Source organism: Erinaceus europaeus, chromosome 3, assembly GCF_950295315.1.
Source record: "Erinaceus europaeus chromosome 3, mEriEur2.1, whole genome shotgun sequence".
Classification (NCBI taxonomy): Eukaryota; Metazoa; Chordata; class Mammalia; order Eulipotyphla; family Erinaceidae; genus Erinaceus; species Erinaceus europaeus.
In genome coordinates this window covers 9,127,375-9,141,251 of record NC_080164.1, presented here as the reverse complement: position 1 = coordinate 9,141,251, position 13,877 = coordinate 9,127,375, and positions in this window count along the sequence as shown.

Sequence of the window (13,877 nt, the reverse complement as noted above, 5' to 3'; positions counted from 1 at the left end):
GCTGGTTGAACTCTCTTCAGACTACTGAGCAAACATTTCAAACATGTTACTTCTCCTTACCTCCGAGTTACGCAGTTGTCCTTCTATCCAGACAAACCTTTCTGTTCTGCTCTGGGAAAGCTAAAGCACAGCTCGACCAGTGTCATGCCGTATTATGCTCAGTCAACAATGAATGAAAATAAAGTCTTATTCTGTATTTCATCTCAAACTGAAATAATTCTCATCTTCACGGCTTTTCAAATTTGTTTCCAGTCATGAATACAGACATTTCTCAGTGCACCTTTCATCAACAGACTCCTGTGACATCAGTCAAGTCCTTATCTCCAACCCTCATAATCACCTTGACCTTGAGGTGGTTCTTGGCTGTCACCTTTCAGCTTACCATGGTCTTCTTCTTTTAGCGTTTGCCCTTCTTCCGTAGCCAGTCAACAGCGTCAGGTTGAGCCTGATGTAAAGTTTCGAGACCTCCTTTGAATGTGGAGAGGTGGCAGTTGTTGACTATGTGGGTCATAGTCTGTCTGGAGCCGCAGGGGCAGTTCGGGTCGGCTCTGGCTCCCCAGCGATGGAACATAGCGGCGCACCGGCCATGGCCTGTTCCATAGCGATTGAGGAGGGCCCAATCATAATGTGCTAGGTCAAAGCCGGGTTGACGCTTGCAGGGGTCTGTGATGAGGTGTTTGTTCTTTACCTCAGCTGACTGCCAACTCTGTTTCCAAGATACTGGAACAGAGAAGTTCAGTGTAGGCGTAGGGGACCAGATTGGATGACAAGACGTCAAGCGTTGGACAGGGTGGGTGAAGATATCCGCGTATGTTGGCAGGTCTGGTCGAGCGTAGACGTGGGAAATGAACTTGGATGATGCCGCATCCCGATGAGGAATAACATCGTTGCAAGACTGGCCAGCTCGTCATGGGGCGCGAGCGCTTCCACATTACGATCATCCTCTCTGGCATTATGCTATTCCACTGCAGAATACTGTGCCCCAGTATGGTTCTGTAGCCCCCATATCCACTTGGTCGATTCCAAATTATATTCCTCCATGAGGATAATTTCTGGAACCATCCGTTCCACCCCAGTTCCATGGCTGCCAGTTCTTAGCAACATCGCCCCGCTTACCATGGTAAGTGCAAGGAACAGTCTTGATTCACTCATCTTCAGAGATTAAAGCTATGAAGATTCTTGGCAGGAACTGAAAATCTCTAAATTCTGGTGATCTGAATAGTAATCCATCCCTTCTCCTTCAGGGTCACTCCTAGTCACTAAGTACAGCTGTCTCCCTCTTAAAGTTCTCAAGGCTTTGACTCAGCCTTATAGAAAATAGCAAGCTTGGGACTAATTAGTTGTCTTAGTACTATTTTGTAAAGACAAAAGATTCAGAGGGCACTTTGCCAGGTGTAATATCCACTTCCCCACTGGTGAGTAATAAGTCTACTGGACCAGAGGGGATAGAGATAGTTTCCCTGAGTCTTATCAGAATGGGGGTGCCCTACATTACAAGCACAGTCACTGAGTCCCCAGTGAGGGGAGTTGAGGTTCATCTTCCCATCAGGTAAATAAAAGAGTTGGGCTAGAGGATTTTGATGGGTACTTCCATGTCTGGAACTTTAATAAACCTCTTGAATGATATTATGCATAGCAGTCTTTTAAATATGTTTTAGGGTCCCTGGGTACAAAATCCTAGGGAAGTCTTCCAGAGGTCCTTAACTTTGAGACTTCCACAGCCCATAAATTTCTTGGTACAAAAGCCAATCTATGAAATGACCTCTTTGTTAACTTCTGTGTTCTGATGTCTCTTAGTTGGTAGCTAGTTAAGTACAACTGTGACAGTGTGCAATGCTTGCATGCATTTTCCCAATGAATGGCAGTGGAAAATGGAAGTTCAAAGCCAAAGTGTAAGGCAGTATGTGTGTTCCCTCCCTCTGGTGATGATACTAATTGTAGGCCTATCTTTCTGAGACTTATTTTCCTCTGTTGCAAAAATAGAGATAAAAATAATTCTTAACTTTTTGTTTACACTAAGGACTGAATGAAGATTGAATTTGTAAAGTTCTTAGCACATAGAAAGCACTTAACAACATGCTGCTAGCAAAATGATGATGATGAGGATTGTAGATTTATTTTATTTACTTTGTATGAGACAGGGGGTTCTTTTTTCCACAAGGGTTATTGCTGGAGCTCAGTGTCTGCACAATGATGCTCCTGTTCCTGGTAGCCTTCTTTTACGTTTTCTTTTTCTCCTCCTCCTCCTCCTCCTCCTTCTTCTTCTTGATATAGGGAAGAGAGAAAGAGAGAAACTTGAAGCACTGATCCACTGCGCATGAAGCTTTTTTTTGCAGGTGGGGGTTTATGGTAATGTGTATGCTCTACCATGTGCTTCATCCAGCCCCAATGATATTAGTATTTCTATTTCCTTGATAAGAGAGAGAGAGAGAGAGAGAGAGAGAGAGAGAGAGAGAGAGAGAGATGTCTGTATCCCTGATTTACTGCTTGTGAAGCTTCCCTCCTCTAGGTGGGGATCAGGGGCTTAAACCTGCTCATGACATGACAACACATGCATTTAACCAAGTGCCATATCCTGTCCCTATATTATATTATTTAAAAAAATATCTTAAAAGATATTTCTGTGACATATCGAGTGAGAGAACAAAAGTGACCAGAGAACCATTGTGGCATCTGAGGATCTGAGGGTGGAGCAGGAGACCTTGGGCACAGAAGTTCTATAATCTATCAGCTTGTCCCTTTTCATTTCTTTTTAAATAATAATTGCATCATGTAGTATAATTATTACCCTTGAGTAGTGAGATGAGAGATTAAAGGAGGATTTATTTGAGAAGGCTCATGATGGATTCTGAGGCACAGGGAATTTTCCTGTATCCCCAATGTCAGAGTGCAGATAGTTGTTTTAACCTGCAGAGCTGAGCTCCAATGAACAGCTTCACAGTCTGTGGGCCCCAGGCCCCCAGAGGCTGCTCTATGTTTTAAACAGAGTGGGCATGTGTGGACATGGTAGTGACTCTACCATCTTGACCAGCTGTGCCTTCCCTCCTGAGATGACAGTTTTTTCCATCCATCTAGAAATCATTCTTTGATAGAACTCTCCTGGAGTTTTTTCTTGTCTGCTGAGCTCCAACGATGAGTAAACTGGCAGCAAGGGGATGTGGTCACTGAACGGGGATTACACTTCTTACAAGAGCAACATGGTGGCTGTATTAGGTGCTATAGCTGTTTTCTGTGGCAGATCACAGTGATGTTCACTGTGACCCACTATAATCGCAAGGATCTGGGGACCCTTAGTTCTCCAAAAATTTAGGAAGCATTACACATCCCACCGAGCCATTCCTCAGGCACTGCTTATTACTTGTCCAATGTGGGAAAGGCATTTCTAAAACTTGAGCTCACAGAGCAGCCAGGAGGCATCATGTGTTCTCTTGAAAACTACATTCTTATTCAGCTTAGGAGCCTATGTGACCTCTGCATCCCTGCAGATCTGAGCTCACATTCTGTGGAGGGGATGGAATATGGAGTTCTGGTGGTGGGAATTGTGTGGAGTTGTACCCCTCTTATCCTATGGTGTTAGTCAGTGTTTCCTTTTTATAAATAAAATTTTTAAAAAAGAGAAAATTATATCCTATTAATAGAGGGGAGATAAGCATGTCTTACACACTGAAAGGAAATGTTGTGTATGATAAATGCTATGTTCAATATAAAATAAAGAGGAGTCTTGGTAGTGGCGGGCAGTGGCTCACCTGGTTAAGCACACGTAGTCCTAAGCACAAGGACCTATGCAAGGACCCGTGTTCCAGTACCTGCTCCTCTCTTGCAGTAGGAGGCTTCACAAATGGTGAAGCAGGCCTGCAGGGGTCTGTCTTTCTCTCTTCTTTAAAAACGTTAAATAATTGTTTTATTATCTTTATTTACTGGATAGAGGCAGCCAGAAATTGAGAGAGTGGGGAGAAATAAAGAGGTAGAGAGAAAGAGAGACACCTGTAGCCCGGCTTTACCACTTGCAAAGCTTTCCCCCGGCAGGTAGGGACTAGCAACTTGAACTCAGCTCCTTGTGAATTGTAGCATGTACTGTCAGCTAGGTGCACCCCCCCATCTTCTACTCCTTTCTTAATTTCTCTCTGTCCTATCAAATAAAATGGAGGAAAAGAAAAGGGAAGAGATTGTTGGTCAGCTTCTAATTCTGCTTCTAAGACCCCTTCTGTTTTGATCATCACATTAGGTTCACTTGCATTGCTTAACACTGTGGTCTATTTACATAATCATTGTTTTGTTTGAGACCCGCACTGGTTTAATCCCCATTGGTTAGCACTCTTTTTCTACTCAGCCCCCTTATCCTAAGTACTTCCTTTTCCACCCTACCACTTCAGCCTCAGGAGATAGAAAGGACAGGATTTTCTAATGAATAGAGATTGATTGATTGCACTGCATCCCCGCTCATCAATAAAGATTGAATTGCGTCCCAGCTCAGCCATGAGTCCCTGGTCATCTGTCTCCCACCCGCAAAGCTAGCCTGGCAAGAGATCTGGATGTTGGTGATGGGGATGACTTTAAGGTGGTCGTCTCCAATAGGCCACTTTGAATTTGAAACATAAATATCATGTAAGAGTGCATCATGTTCATTGTGGTCTTGGAGAGAGAGAGAGAGAGAGAGAGAGAGAGAGAGAGAGAGAGAGAGAGAGAGAGAAGGTGTGACTGGAATGCAGTAAGGTCAGTGAGAGGCAGATATATACAGGTTGGACCTTGAGCCACAGCCAGGAAATTTAACTGATACAGAGAAGTTGTCAATGGAGAATAAAGACCATGCTGGATACTGTAAAAGAAAGATGTGACAGGGAGGCAGGCATGGAAACAGGAGAGATTAGGAAGTTACCCTTGTGTGTGGGAGAGATAAGAGCAAGGGTAAGGCTAGGGTTGTTGTCTGACAGCTAGGACGAAGCTTTGAGTAAGTGGGTAGAAACAGGGTCTTGACCAAGAAGAAAAAAGGTTGGAGGAGGGAAAAGGAAAGGCAGCTGTACATTGTGTTAGATATACTAAGATTTGTATTTCCAGAACATGAGTAGTGGAGACATCAAACAGAGGCTTAGAGACAAGCATCAGGACAGAGCTGAGGGTGAAGCCATCAGAAGAAGCAGGGGACAGTACCACATGTCCAGGGTGAGGTGCTGAGAGCCTGGGCACAGAAGAGGAATAGAGTGGTAGAAGGACAGAGCTCAGAAGGAGGAAGGAAGGAAGTCTGGACACTTGTCTGCATCTCTAATACAAACTTCTTCAAAAAGAGAGGAGAAAGAATTTCTTCATTTTTTTTCCACCAAGCTCCTGGAATGTTCCCAAGCCTGAACAATCTTGTTCATGTTTCATAGTTATTTTCTTTTCCTACCTATCTGAGCTTTGCTTTGACTCTTTATGGGCATTTATTATTATTAACTATTATCTTTGCCACCAGGATTCTTACTGGTGTTTGATTGTTTGATGTTTGCATAATGAATCCACTGCTCCTAGTGCCCACTTTATCTTTTTTCCCCTCTTATTTTATTTGAAAGGACAGGTAGACATTGAGAGAGGAGGGGGAGATGGAGAGAGAAAGGCAATTGACTTTTGGGGTCTGATGACCTCATCACTGTGTCCTGGAACCCCACCTCTCCAGAACCCTACCTCACTAGGGAAAGATAGAAACAGGCTGTGGGTGTGGATCCACCTGCCAGCACCCTGTCCCGTGGAGAAGCAATTACAGAAACCAGAACCCCAACCTTCTGCACCCCCAAAATAATTTTGGTCCATACTTCGAGTGGGGGAGAAATGACAGGGAGAAGATGACCAGAAGGCTGGGAACTCCAACTCCATTAGGACCTGGGGAAAGAGAAGAGGAAAAAAGGAAGTGCATTTAGAAATAGTAACGTGTGTAGCTGTGACTTGGAAAAGAAGAGAAGATGGGACTATGGGAAAATACATGCAAATATAGACAGATAGTTGTAGAAATAATAGCTAACCCTTCTCTGCAACTTTGGGAGAACTGCTGTAATTTCCAGTCGAGGGAATGGGGATACGGAATTCTGGTGGTGGGGATGGTAAGGAGTTCCACCCCTGTTATCTTATAATTTTGTAAAACAATATTGAATCACTAGTAAAATAAAAATATATGAAACATGAATAAGGAAAAAGAGATAGAGATAGATAGATAGATAGATAGATAGATAGATAGATAGGACATTTATAGCTCAGCATCAATGCTTGTGAAGATTCCTTCCTGTAGATGAGGACCTGGGACTTGAACAGGCTCCTTGTGCATGGTAGCATATGTGGTCAACCAGGTTCTTTCTCCATGACACAGCCCTAGGCATTTAATTATTATTATTTTCTCTGTAGTGCTACATAGTTTTACATATGTAAAAAGTCACTTGAAATTCAGGAGTTCTAGATTTGCATAATCTGAAAGTCTTACCTATTTGGGAAAGTTTGAAGGATCAGGGAGGACACTACTAGAATGTTGTTTCCTTCACTATAACCTTTTGTCATTCTTTTTAAAATAGTGTTTTGTGTGATCGTGTTTAGAATTATGTGAAGGGAGATTGCTCTAAGCCACAAGGAGCTATGACTACCAGAATGATATGGCAGATAGAGAGAAAGAGTGTTTCTTATTCCCTCCTCAGGACTGAGCCCTGTTTGGCATTGCAGACTCTTAGCAAACTTCTGTCCAGTGGCAGAATTCCAGAGCCTGGAGAGTGGCAGGCCTACAGCGGAGGCTGTATTCAACAGAGATGCAGCCCCTCTGCCTCTAATTGAACATCGGAGGTGATTGCCAGGACTTCCCAGGCAGCATGGAAACCATTACATGGAAAGGCACTTTGAGATTCCAGTCATCTCCTTGGAGTAGACAAATAAACTTGGAAATCGTTAGCAAATGATGTACCCAATCTGTGTGGCATCTGCTTATTGCGGGGCGGGGGGAGGGTTTCTTCTAAGAAGCTTTTCATGGGGTGACATTATTTCTCTCTTATGATAGAGAGGGAAGTCAGCGGGGTGTGAGTGGGAAGGCATCTGTCTGTGGACAGGAGAGCCCAGGACTTGTGTCTGGAGCTGGATTGGGCATTCTTTTTGTGAGCAAGGATGCCGAGAGCTGGCCCTTCAGTCCGTTGCTGGCTTCTCACTCCTTGGAATCCATTCTGCCGTGAGACAGGGCCTTTTGGCCACCACTAAGCCCCTGAGAGGATGTTTTCTCAGCTCTGCCTTTTGGGGACTGGAGATGGGGGAGCTGCCCTTTGACAGGCTTTGATGACAAGCCAGGAAGCTCAGGGAGCCTGTTCCAGACACACTCCTGGCATGGCCTTCAATGTGGTCCCCTGAGCCAAGAAGGAGACTGAGTGGCCACATTGTATGTGAAGGCACTACCCCAAGGGCCTTGCCTGTTTCCAGCCTCACGGGCTTCAAGACAGACGTCTCTATATGTGATTCTTTGATAAATAAAACAATTCAAGTGTATAAAGGGAAAATGGAGAGTTCTTGATGTGGGTGCCTGTCAACTGATGGCTCGTGGGACATGTGATGTGACAAGCCTGGACATCTGGGTCAGTGGCAATATTTCAATTATCTGGTATACAGTGGCTGGGTGGTTGGGAACCAGGCAGAGTGGACAGATTGTCATGGTCTCACACATAGAAAACTACATTTTGTTTTTGTGATATTTCATATATTATTGATCTAAGACAGAGACAGAGAGAACTTGAGAGGGAAGGGGGAGACAGTGCAAAATAGAGAGACATCTGAGGCACTGTCTCACCACTTGTGATATTTCTGCATGGCAGGTAAGACCCAGGGCCTTGAGCTTGGGTCCCTGTGCATTGTAATATGTGCTTTCTTTGTACCTGGTGTGCCACCACCTGGCTCCTCTGTTATTTTTTGTTCACTGAAAGGTACAACTCCCTAAATGCCACGTAGACTTTTCTAACATTCTCCAGAATATTTTTTTTGTTCTTTTTTTGATGCTATTGGCAAGGTTATGGCTTACTGTGTAGTTACTGACATGTGGGCCGTTTCTTATCTCCCTGTTTCAGGTGTCTGCAAAACACTCTCACCCCAGCCTAGGTCCTTCTCCACCATCATACACCAGGATTGCCACCTGCTCAACCCCTAGCCCCACCTGCTCTCCTTCCCCAGAATCCTTTGCTTTGGCGTGATAGACCAAACCCAGTCCAAGTGTTACTTTGTGTTTTTTCTTTGCTTGAGTCCCCCCTATGCTCAAAGCAAATTACATGGTGAAGAGCATGTTTTATTTCATGGGAGGTTAGTGCATCTTCTTTCTTTCTTTCTTTTTAATTGATTAATAATGATCAACAAGTCCTTTGGGTAAGAGGGGTACAATTCCACATAGTTCTCACTACCAGATTTCTGTATCCCACCCCCTCCATTGGAAACTTCCCTATTCTTTATCCCTCTGGGAGCATGCACCTAGGATCATTATGGGGTTCAGAAGGTGGAAGGTCAGGCTTCTCCACTGGACATAGGCTTTGTTGGTCCATACTTTCAATGCATCTCATTTCTGTCTGGTATCATTGCTGCTAGCACTATTGTTACTTAGTGCAGATGTGGATGTTATTATGGTAAGATGTCAAAAAAGAGAAAAAAAAAGTGCAGTTGTAATGATAGTTAATATTAAATAATTCACAAAAGTTGTGAAACCAAACACAACAACTCAATTTAGGGGGTGTTGCTTGAAGGTCATGGGTTGGTCTACTTAAGAGCGTAAAGGGCTCTGACATGTGATCTTAATGTGAAATATGATTGATTTAGATAGTTCGGAAATGATGTGATCCCAGAAGAATTTAACAAAAACAAAAGTGAGGAAAACTCACTCCCCCCAGCCCAAAAAAAAAAAAAACGTATGTAAAAGTTCATTTTTGAAATTTTGTGCTATGCCAAATTTGGAAACTTCAAATTCACGTTAGTGTTCATGTTACTATTAGCTAGAATATTTTTACTTGTAGGTTATGGAACAACCAACTCAAACACTCATGAACAAGTGAGATAATGTCCTGTAAGGCTTGAAGGATTTGGTGTGCCTCTGCTGAGCTCAGCCCCTTGTTACTGGACTTCAGGGATAGACAAACGTTTCAATGCTGTTGGTGGTTTTTGTCTCTCTATTACAATTTATTATTTTATGCGAGCAAGAGAAGCCAGTGCACTGCTTCACCACATGTAGGGATAGGCATCAAATTTGGGATCCCAAGAAAGTAAGTCTTGCACTCTATCCAACACCCCATCGTGAAATAACAACAAAATTTTTTTTTGGATGGTGAGGATGAAGTCCAGAGTCTAGTCATTCTGGAAGGATACTCTACCATTAGACTTCATTCTTGGCTCTCCTCCTCCTCCTCCTCCTCCTCCTCTTCTTCCTCCTTCTCCTACTCCTTTACTTTTCCCTCATTCTTCTTTACATGGTTTTTCTAAGAGTGTTAAGATTTCTTTACTTCTTCCACAAAGCTGATCAAATCACTGCTGGGCACCTCAGCCAAATAAAAATGTGGATGTCTTAGTCAAAAAGCAAAAGTAAAAAATGAAAGATTTTGCTTTCTTTCTGCTTCTTCCCTTGAGCCCACCATGGACTTCTTATTTACTAATCAATTTATATCTCTCTGGGGTCTGGAAATACTTAATGACTTCCTCTGTGTGGGCTCTGACTCAGTGAAGAGACAGAGGCACCCCCATGCTCCCTCCATGGGGAGGAAAGTAGCAGGGGCTCACTGGATGGGGAGCAGAGGAGGGGACTTAAAGTCTCTGGTTGGAGATCCACAGCTCCTCTGGACTTCCAGACTGTTAGCTCTGTCCACTTCCTACAGCTGCCATAAGCATGCACCAGTGGCTTAGAGAACAGAAATGCAGAGTCTGCCGGCTGCTGAGGCTGGAAGTCTAGGGCACAGCTACCAGCAGGACTGGTTATTTTTTTTTAATTTTCCTTTTATTTTTTATTAGGACAGAAAGAAATTTGAAAGAATATGGAAGATAGAAAGAGATAAATAGAAAAAGAAACACCTGTAGACCTGCTTCACATCTTGTGAAGTGTCACCCTTGCATGTGGGGAGTGGGGACTCAAACTTGGGTTTTTGCACCCAGTAATATGTGTTTAACCAGGTTTACCACCTCACAGCCCCCTGGACTGGTTACTTTTGAGGGCTGTGAAGTGGGATCTGACTCATCTTCTTCCTTAGCTCCTCACGGTCTCAGGCTGCTTTGTGAAGACGGTCACCTTGCCTTTCCTCTTGTCCTTCTCTGTGTGTTTCTTTCTGTGTGTGCCAATGTTCTTCACTTGATAAGATATGCTGGATTCTATCCTACCTCATTCCAGTATGACCTCTTCCTAACCAATGTCATTTACAATAGCCTCATTTCATTTTTTTTGCTTTTATTTATTTATTTGTTTGTTTTTTATAGGAGAATTAATGTTTTACATTCAACAGTAAGTACAATAGTTTGTACATGCATAACATTCCCCAGTTTCCCATATAACAATACAACCCCCACTAGGTCCTCTGAATCCTTCTTGGACCTGTATTCTCCCCACCCACCCACCCCAGAGTCTTTTACTTTGTTGCAATACACCAATTCCATTTCAGGTTCTACTTGTGTTTTCTTTTCTGATCTTGTTTTTCAACTTTGGCCTGAGAGTGAGATCATCCCATATTCATCCTTCTGTTTCTGACTTATTTCACTCAACATGATTTTTTTCAAGGTCCATCCAAGATGGTCTGAAAAGGGTGAAGTCACCATTTTTTACAACTGAGTAGTATTCCATTGTTTATATATACCACAACTTGCTCAGCCACTCATCTGTTGTTGGACACCTGGGTTCCTTCCAGGTTTTGGTTATTACAATTTGTGCTGCCAATAACATATGTGTACACAGATCTTTTTGGATGAGTGTATTGGGTTCCTTAGGATATATTTCCAGGAGAGGAATTGCAGGATCATAGGGTAGGTCCATTTCTAGCCATCTAAGAGTTCTTCAGACGGTTATCCACAGAGGTTGGACCAATTTACATTCCCACCAGCAGTGTAGGAGGGCTCCTTTGACCCCCAAACTTCTCCAGCTTTTTCTGCTGTTACCTTTCCTGATGACATTCTCACAGGAGTAAAGTGGCATCTTGTTGTTGTCTTTATTTGCATCTAAATAAGATAGCATTTCAAGGTGCCTGGGGGCTAGGATTTAAACTCATTCATTATGTTTGTGTGTGGTGGGGGCTGTAATTTAACTAATCACTGTCACAAAATAGAAACTTCAAGATAAAGCTGTTCAGAATTTCAAACAGACAGCTACAGAACATTAACACCTAAGTGTGGGACCCTCTGGGAGCATGGACCTGCCTGGGACTCATGGACTGGTTTCCCTGCTCTCCTGACATTTCTCATGTAGTACAAATGTGACTATAAGTTCAGCTCCTTGATAAAGAGAGATGACCCTTCCCTCTGACCCCATTGTCCATTCTCACAACAGAGCTGAGGGGTCCTTTACTTAGTTCCATCTCCACTCACTATAGCCCCTGCTATAACAGTATAACTGGACCAGGTCCCTGATTTTACAGGAATTTCAAGAGGGATCCTAGCTTTGTCTATCCCAGAAATACTAAGGTGCCAACAGTTTATCAGACTCAGTGACAACAGCAACTGGAAAACAATCTACATAAATTAAAAAACAGAAATAAACAGGAAAAGAATCAACAATAATATAAAACAACCTTGAAACATAAACTATAATGGCTATAAGCAAACCACATTTATCAATAATCACACTAAATGTGAATGGCTTAAATTCACCAGTCAAAATGTTCAGAGTGACTGAATGTATTAGAAAGGAAGACCTATTTATTCTGTATCTCCAAGAAACAGACATCCAAAAGATAAATAAACAGAAGCTCCAGGTAATAGGTTGAAACAAGGTATTCCAAGCCAATATTGCAAACAAAAGTGCAGGTACAGTAATTCTAATATAAGGTAAATTAGACTTTCAGGCTAAAAGGTGAAAAGCAACAAACATGGGCAGTACATATTGGTTAGAGGATCAATACAAAGGGAAGGCAAAATTATCATCAAAATATATATGTTTCTAACATGCAGAAAAATAAAACTGAACTACTATATTTCACCAAGCACAAAAGTAAGATCCAAGTAGATCAAGGAATTGGATATTAGACCAGAAAATATCAAATACTTAGGGGAAAATATTAACAGAACTCTTTTCCATATAAATTTCAAAGGCATTGTCAGTGATATGAATCCAATTATGAAGAAGACTAAAACAAAAATAAACCAATGGGACTACATCAAATTAAAAAGTATTTGCACAACAAAAGAAACCACCACACAAACAAAGAGATCTCCCACAGAATGGGAGATCTTTAAATGCCATACATTAGACAAGAGGCTAGTGACCAAAATACATGCAGAGATGACCAAATTCAACAACAAGAAAACCAATGACCCCATCCAAAAATGGGCAGAGGATATGAACAGAATATTCAACATAGAAGAGATTCAAAAGGCAAAAATATATGAAAAAAATTGCTCCAAGTCATTGATGGTCAGAGAAATGCAAATAAAGACAACAATGAGATACCACCTCACTCCTGTGAGAATGACATACATCAGAAAGGTAGCAGCAACAAATGCTGGACAGGTTTTGGGGACAAAGGAATCCTCCTGCACTGCTGGTGGGAATGTAAATTGTCCAACCACTGTAGATAGTAGTATGAAGATCTTTCAGAAGTCTAGAAGTGGACTTACTCTATGGTCCTGCAATTCTTCCCCTGGGGATATATTTCTTTTTTTTTAATTTTATTTATTTATTCCCTTTTGTTGCCCTTGTTGTTTTTATTGTTGTAGTTATTATTGTTGTTGTCATTGTTGGATAGGACAGAGAGAAATGGAGAGAGGAGGGGAAGACAGAGAGGTGGAGAGAAAGATAGACACCTGCAGACCTGCTTCACTGCCTGTGAAGCGACTCCCCTGCAGGTGGGGAGCCGGGGTTCGAACCGGGATCCTTATGCCAGTCCTTGTGCTTTGCACCACCTGCGCTTAACCCGCTGCACTACAGCCCGACTCCCTCCTGGGGATATATTCTATGGAACCCAACACACCCCATCCAAAAAGATTTGTGTATAGCTATGTTCACAGCAGCACAATTTATAATAGCCAATAGAAGAAGCAACCCAGAAGTCCAATAACAGATGAGTGGCTGAGCAAGTTATGGTCTATATACACAATAGAATTCTACTCAGCTATTAAAACTGGTGATTTCTCCATTTTCACCCCATCTTAGATGGAGCTTGAAGTATCATGTTAAGTGATATAAGACAGAAAGAGAAGAATGAATATGGGATGATCTTGCTAATAGGTAGAGGTTGAAAAAAAGATCAGAAGGGAGAACACTAAGCAGAACTTGGATTAAAGTTGATGTTCTGTACCATAGTTAAAGATTCTGGTGTGGGTGGGAGGTATAGGGTTCAGGTCCTGGAACATGAGGACAGAGGACTTAGTAGGGGTTAAATTTTTATGTGGAAAACTGTGAAATGTTATGTATCTACAAACTATTGTATTTACTGTTGATTGTAAATCATTAATCCCCCAATAAAGAAATTACATATGTATTCTAAATATGCCTGCACCCAAATATATACAAAATTACTAATTGTCCTTAAAGGAGACTTCAACATCATAACAGTATTAGTTGGAATCCTCAGCACAGCACTCACAGCACTAGACAGATCATCAGGACAAAAAAATCAATCAAGAAGTAGAGGCTTTAAATGAAGTCATATGCAAAGCTGAATAAGGGCAAGAGACCAGCATACTTTAACAATGACTCTTTATTCACTATCAGGACATTC